This window comes from Triticum aestivum, chromosome 3A (genome assembly GCF_018294505.1).
Source record: "Triticum aestivum cultivar Chinese Spring chromosome 3A, IWGSC CS RefSeq v2.1, whole genome shotgun sequence".
Classification (NCBI taxonomy): domain Eukaryota; kingdom Viridiplantae; phylum Streptophyta; class Magnoliopsida; order Poales; family Poaceae; genus Triticum; species Triticum aestivum.
The window spans coordinates 726984812-726992961 of NC_057800.1; positions in this window are offsets into that span (position 1 = coordinate 726984812).

The following is an 8150-nucleotide window of genomic DNA, read 5'->3' on the forward strand; positions in this document are numbered from 1 at the left end:
CCAAACGGAGATTAGCATCCGCAAGGGTGTGAACTTCGGGATACATCATCGTCTCCGCGTGCCTCGGTTATCTCTTACCCGAGCTCTTTACTTATGCGCTTTACTTGTGATAGCCATATTGTTTCTTGTCATATATCTTGCTATCACCTAGTAGTTTATCTTGCTTAGCATAAGTTGTTGGTGCACATAGGTGAGCCTAGTTGTTGTAGGTTTTGTGCTTGACAAATTAACCGCTAGGTTTATTCCGCATTTGTTCAAGCCTAAACCGTAATTATTTTAAAAGCGCCTATTCACCCCCCCCTCTAGGCGACATCCACGATCTTTCAATTGGTATCAGAGCCTCGCCTCTCTTTGTTAGGCTTAACCGCCTAGAGAGTAAAGATGTCGACTAGGGGATTAGGATTCTCTCACACTCTTAGTTTCGATGGCATAAATTTTGATGTTTGGGTAATTCGCATGCTTAATCTCTTTAGGGTCATGGACCCAAATTTAGAGCGAATTGTAGATATGGGTTTTTCTCCTCCAAAGGATCCTCAAATATTATCTTTAGAGGATGAGAAAAACTCTTATCTCAATGCTCAAGCTTTTAATGTGCTTTTCGATGCTTTGAGCAATGTAGTTATATTTCAACTCATGCCGTTCCGGGATGCTCATGAGTTGTGGACAAAGCTTCAAGATAAATATGGCGTGTCCAAGTTTTGTGGGGATGATTGTTCTCCCTCCACATCCGGCCGTATAGTCTTCTCAACTTCTTCTACTTCACCTACATGTGGCTTGCCACAAGGTAATGATATGGTGAGTAGTGTTGGTCATTGCAATGATGATAGTATGTTTATTGTGGATGATCCTTCATCACTATCTTATTGCAATGCTCCTTCTTTGGGCTTTAACACTTCGAGCACTCCAAATGTTTCACATGCTTGTGTTGATAGTCCTTGCATATCATGTAGAAATTGCTTGACTAAATCCCATGATGATATGTTTACTATGTCTTGTTGCCATGATAAAAATGCATATATGTCCTCGAATTGTTGTGCTAACAATGTAGAGGAAACCCAACACCCCATGGAATAAGATGTGGTCTTGAATGGTGCTTCAACGGATCCTTCATCATCATCTATTGCATTTTGCCTTATGGCCAAGGCTTCAAAGGTATCTCCCACTTTGAATCCCAATATATCTTGTGATGATGGCAAGAGTGATGATGATGTTGATTATGATGAAGAGAATGATAATGTTGCCTCCTTAAAAACTAAGGGGGAAATGATTTTTAAAGCTCTTCACAAAAATAAACTTGCTCGTTCCAACTTCATGGAAATCATGTCTCTTTCCATTGAAGGCAAGAAATACATTGAGGAGTTGGAATCTCATCTAGAGGAGCATGAGGTCACCATTGAGAAAATGAAAGCTCATGAGCGTGATTACGCAAATGAGATCGCGGAGCTATCTCAAGCTCTTGAACATGAACAAACCACATCCGAATCTCTTGAGGAGACCTTTGCTCTAGAATTATCTAGAATAAAGGAATCTCATGATAGAGCACTCGAGGTGGCCAATGATTTCAAAACTAAAAATGCTAAGCTTGAAGTTGCTCATGCTAGACTCCTTGAGGATTTTGAGCACCTCGAAAATGGCTCAAGGGTCATCAAGGGTGAGCTCATCAAACTCACCGAGTCTCATGCTCAACTTAAAGCTTCATATTCAAAAGAGCTTGCCAAGTTGTCTTCTCCTCTTGTTGCTAATGATGATGCTTGTGCTACTAACTCTATCTCTTGTGAAGCATCCATATTAAAGGAGAATGTTGAGCTAAGGGCTCAACTTGAGTTGCTATCTAGCAATTATGGGATGTTGGAAGAAAATCATGTAAACCTCACAAGCTCTCATGATGATCTTCTAGTATCCCATAATGTGCTAAAGATAGCTCATGGCCATGCTTGCTAAGGTAACATCGAGTGAGCCTCATGTGGATACTAGCACTACTTTTGGTCAAAATGCTATATTGCCTTGTGCTAGTCCTCGCGATTCATCCATGCATAACATTGGTACATCTTGTGATGAATTGCTTTCCTTGCCTTGTTGCTCTAATGATGAAGCTTATACTTCCTCTAGTACTTGTGTTGAGACTAACCATGCAGAGAAAATCAAAGAGCTCAAGGCCCAAGTCACTTATTTGAAGAAAGACTTGGAAAAGAGTCATGAAGGAAAATTCACACTCAACAATATCTTGAGTGTGCAAAAATCCCCAATGACAAAGGTGGACTTGGATTCAACTCCAACAAGAAGAAGAAGTCCAAGTGAACAAAAAGAAGGGCCAAGAACAAGTCAAGAATTCGGCCAAGATTGTTTGCTTCAAGTGCAAAGTAGAAGGGCATCATGTTAGATCTTGCCCATTGAAGAAGAAGGCCATTAGTGACAAGCAACAAGGGAAGCGGCCACAAGTTCGATCTCATGCTCAACCACAAGTTGAAGAAAGTCCTCTTCCCAAGAATCCTCAAGCTAATGCTTCTCAAGTTGAGAAATCAAGTGAGAAGAAAGTGAAGAGTAGACGTTGCTACTTATGTCGTGAGAAAGGTCACCTCGCCTCTTCATGCACTAGTGGTAACTTATCCAACCCAATTATTATTGATGATATCTATTCTCTTGGGAAGGATAAGGTTGGCAATGTGTTTGCCAAAGTTGTTGGTACTCAAAGTGGTGTCAAGAAGAGAACCATTTGGGTAGCCAAGCCTATTGTGACTAACCTCTTAGGACCCAACTTGGTTGGGGACCAACAAGCTCAAACTTGATCAATAGGTGTTGTTGGAGGGCACTGGAGACTTGGCTACTTTATGAAGAATTAAGGGGACTTCATCATTCTAATTGTCTCAAGCCAAGTTATTCGAATTGTCAAGTTTCTATCTTATATCCAATGTTTCTCCATGCGGTAACTCGTGCTTAAAGTGTTTACATTGATAGTTACTTACCCCTTTGCATGTTTGGTTTTGTTCCTTGCATGTGTTTGTATATGTTGTGCTTCCAACTTGATTATCTTGTGCAATCAAGTATGTGTGTGTTGGTTTGCACATCATGTACGTGTGTGTCATGCATTGAGCCCTTTGCATCTTGTTCATTTATTAGTTGGCTCTTGTGAGAGATTAATGGAATATCCCATTATGGGGGAGTGATGTGCTTTGAGCACCTCACAATCCTATATATGTGTGTACATGAGTAATACCATCTAGTATTGATATTTCAAGATTATCTAGTCGCTATGTGGTATGTCTTCTCATGAGAAATTCAAATTCTAAATTGTCCATTAATTATCTCTTGTTGGATCGTTATTTTGCCTCTTGTTTATCTTTAATTGGTATCACATTATGGGGGAGTAATATGCTATGTGTATATTACTAGCCTAGAAAATGTGTACATTTGAGATATTGTCACCTAGAATTGATATTGTAAATTATCTTGTTCCTAGGTGGCATGTTAGCTCTACAAGTTGCAATTTGCTTTTTGTTTGGTGTGAAGATGATGTCGGATATCCTTGTTATCTACCACCGGGAATTATTTCCAAATACTTCTTGTCTTTTGACAATTGGTACTCACTTATGTGTGGTAGAAATTATTGATCATCTTTACATTGGCCTTTGCTTTTATTTGCTTTATCTCTTGCCTAGGATTGTGTCAACTCCCATTGTATTCCATACCACTTGTGGATCTTGTTAATTTCTTGACCTTGTCTAGTGTTTTCTAGATATAGTGAAAGTGGTGATCCCACCTCGTGCATTTTGTATTCAAATGCAAATTCTCTATAATGCACTAGTCTTGGGGGAGCTATCCTATTCTCTATAAAACGCTCATCTTGTGATCCTTATCAAGTGTGTGTTTGTGGAAGGCAAGCCGTTTCTTTTTGGTGCTTTGTGCCATCATGAAACTTTGTAGAGGGCTTGGTTTGTTTGGAACCATTCTCTCTTTTGGGAGTTTGACATCTTTCTTTTTGAGTGTATCAATGGATATCTCATTCCTTGATGTATCTTTTATGGATATCCTCCAAGTGATGATTTATTCATTTGGTATCTTTTCTTCGCTTGGTATTTCTTTGTCTTTTGGTCTCGGTTCTTGAAAGTCTTGAGCATGCATATTTACTTCTTGTAGTTTCTTTGGCATGTTTTCTTTCTTTGACCCAATATATAGGGGGAACTCCACCAAGTCTCAAATTGGATGAGATGTGCATGAAATTCATTTTCATATCTATATGCACATATTTATGTGGAGTTTGTCCTATGTGTTGTTGGTTCTCTAACTCTTTGGTCCCAATGAGTTTGGGTACCATTTTGTCTGTGTTATTGTTCTAGGAACAAGTGGAGATGCATTGGATGCTCGGCTCACTCACAAGGAAGGTGTTGTCACCATGTGCTTATTCGGGTCAAGCTAGGATGATCAATGAACTACTTTGTACCTTCAATTGGTATCTACTACATCCTTCCAATGTTATCTCGGTAACAAGTATCTTCATATACTTCATGCATAGATTTCTTGCATCAACCTTGTGTAGGTTGTATCATGGCATGTTATCCATTCTTTCTTGTGATACTTGTTTCCTTTCTCAAAGCATCCCAACAATGATGTCTTGTTTCTAGTTGTGATGTCTTTGATGGGTGTGTGGTAGGAATTCATTTATATACTATAAGTGTTGGGAACGTAGTAATTTCAAAATTTTCCTACGCACATGCAAGATCATGGTGATGCATAGCAACGAGAGGGGAGAGTGTGATCTACGTACCCTTGTAGATCGACAACGGAAGCGTTTGGTTGATGTAGTCATACGTCTCCACGGCCCGACCGATCAAGCACCGAAACTACGGCACCTCCGAGTTCTAGCACACGTTCAGCTCGATGACGATCCCCGGACTCCGATCCAGCAAAGTGTCGGGGAAGAGTTCCGTCAGCACGACGGCATGGTGACGATCTTGATGTACTACTGTCGCAGGGCTTTGCCTAAGCACCGCTACAATATTATCGAGGACTATGGTAGCAGGGGGCGCCGCACACGGCTAAGAATATGATCACGTGGATCAACATGTGTGTCTATAGGGTGCCCCCTGCCCCCGTATATAAAGGAGTGGAGGAGGGGAGGGCCGGCCCTCTCTATGGCGCGCCTAGGGGAGTCCTACTCCCACCGGGAGTAGGATTCCCCTTTCCTAGTCCAACTAGGAGTCCTTCCATGTAGTAGGAGTAGGAAACAAGGAAGGGGCGCAGCCCCTCCCCCTAGTCCAATTCGGACTAGGCCTTGGGGGGCGCGTGGCCTGCCCTAGGCAGCCCCTCTCTCTTTCCCGTATGGCCCAATAAGGCCCAATACTTCTCCCGGCGAATTCCCGTAACTCTCCGGTACTCCGAAAAATACTCGAATCACTCGGAACCTTTCCGATGTCCGAATATAGTCGTCCAATATATCGATTTTTACGTCTCGACCATTTCGAGACTCCTCGTCATGTCCCCGATCTCATCCGGGACTCCGAACTCCTTCGGTACATCAAAACTCATAAACTCATAATATAACTGTCATCGAAACCTTAAGCGTGCGGACCCTACGGGTTCGAGAACAATGTAGACATGACCGAGACACGTCTCCGGTCAATAACCAATAGCGGGACCTGGATGCCCATATTGGCTCCTACATATTCTACGAAGATCTTTATCGGTCAGACCGCATAACAACATACGTTGTTCCCTTTGTCATCGGTATGTTACTTGCCCGAGATTCGATCGTCGGTATCTCAATACCTAGTTCAATCTCGTTACCGGCAAGTCTCTTTACTCGTTCCGTAATACATCATCTCACAACTAACTCATTAGTTGCAATGCTTGCAAGGCTTATGTGATGTGCATTACCGAGAGGGCCCAGAGATACCTCTCCGACAATCGGAGTGACAAATCCTAATCTCGAAATACGCCAACCCAACATGTACCTTTGGAGACACCTGTAGAGCACCTTTATAATCACCCAGTTACGTTGTGACGTTTGGTAGCACACAAAGTGTTCCTCCGGTAAACGGGAGTTGCATAATCTCATAGTCATAGGAACATGTATAAGTCATGAAGAAAGCAATAGCAACATACTAAACGATCGGGTGCTAAGCTAATGGAATGGGTCATGTCAATCAGATCATTCACCTAATGATGTGATCCCGTTAATCAAATAACAACTCTTTGTCCATGGTTAGGAAACATAACCATCTTTGATTAACGAGCTAGTCAAGTAGAGGCATACTAGTGACACTCTGTTTGTCTATGTATTCACACATGTATTATGTTTCCGGTTAATACAATTCTAGCATGAATAATAAACATTTATCATGATATAAGGAAATAAATAATAACTTTATTATTGCCTCTAGGGCATATTTCCTTCAGTCTCCCACTTGCACTAGAGTCAATAATCTAGATCACATCGCCATGTGATTTAACATCAATAGTTCACATCTTTATGTGATTGGTTCACATCTTCATGTGACTAACACGCAAAGGGTTTACTAGATTCAATAATCTAGTTCACATCGCTATGTGATTAAGACCCAAAAAGTGATCATGTTTTGCTTGTGAGAGAAGTTTAGTCAACGGGTCTGCCACATTCAGATCCGCATGTATTTTGCAAATTTCTATGTCAACAATGCTCTGCATGGAGCTACTCTAGCTAATTGCTCCCACTTTCAATATGTATCCAGATTGAGACTTAGAGTCATCTGGATCAGTGTCAAAACTTGCATCGACGTAACCCTTTACGACGAACCTTTTGTCACCTCCGTAATCGAGAAACATATCCTTATTCCAGTAAGGATAATTTTGACCGCTGTCCATTGATATACTCCTAGATCACTATTGTACTCCCTCTCTTAACACAGTGTATGGTATACAATAGATCTGGTACATAGCATGGCATACTTTATAGAACCTATGACTGAGGCATAGGGAATGACTTTCATTCTCTTTCTATCTTCTGCCGTGGTCGGGCTTTGAGTCTTACTCAACTTCACACCTTGTAACACAGGCAAGAAACTTTTTCTTTGACTGTTCCATTTTGAACTACTTCAAAATCTTGTCAAGGTATGTACTCATTGAAAAAACTTATCAAGCGTCTTGATCTCTATAGATCTTGATACTCAATATGTAAGCAGCTTCACCGAGGTCTTTCTTTGAAAACTCCTTTCAAACATTCCTTTATGCTTTGCAGAATAATTCTACATTATCTCCGATCAACAATATGTCTTTCACATATACTTTATCAGAAATGTTGTAGTGCTCCCACTCACTTTCTTGTAAATACAGGCTTCACCGCAAGTCTGTATAAAACTATATGCTTTGATCAACTTATCAAAGCGTATATTCCAACTCCGAGATGTTTGCACCAGTCCATAGATGGATCGCTGGAGCTTGCACATTTTGTTAGCACCTTTAAGATTGACAAAACCTTCTGGTTGTATCATATACAACTCTTCTTTAATAAATCCATTAAGGAATGCAGTTTTGTTTATCCATTTGCCGGATTTCATAAAATGCGGCAATTGCTAACATGATTCGGACAGACTTAAGCATAGATACGAGTGAGAAACTCTCATCGTAGTCAACACCTTGAACTTGTCGAAAACCTTTTTGCGACAATTCTAGCTTTGTAGATAGTAACACTACTATCAGCGTCCGTCTTTCTCTTGAAGATCCATTTATTTTCTATGGCTTGCCGATCATCGGGCAAATCCATCAAAGTCCATACTTTGTTCTCATACATGGATCATATCTCAGATTTCATGGCCTCAAACCATTTCGCGGAATCTGGGCTCATCATCGCTTCCTCATAGTTCGCAAGTTCGTCATGGTCAAGTAACATGACCTCCAGAATAGGATTACCGTACCACTCTGGTGCGGATCTCACTCTGGTTTACCTACGAGATTCGATAGTAACTTGATCTGAAGTTACATGATCATCATCATTAGCTTCCTCACTAATTGGTGTAGTAGTCACAGGAACAGATTTCTGTGATGAACTACTTTCCAATAAGGGAGCAGGTACAGTTACCTCATCAAGTTCTCTACTTTCCTCCCACTCACTTCTTTCGAGAGAAACTCCTTCTCTAGAAAGGATCCATTCTTAGCAACGAATGTCTTGCCTTCGGATC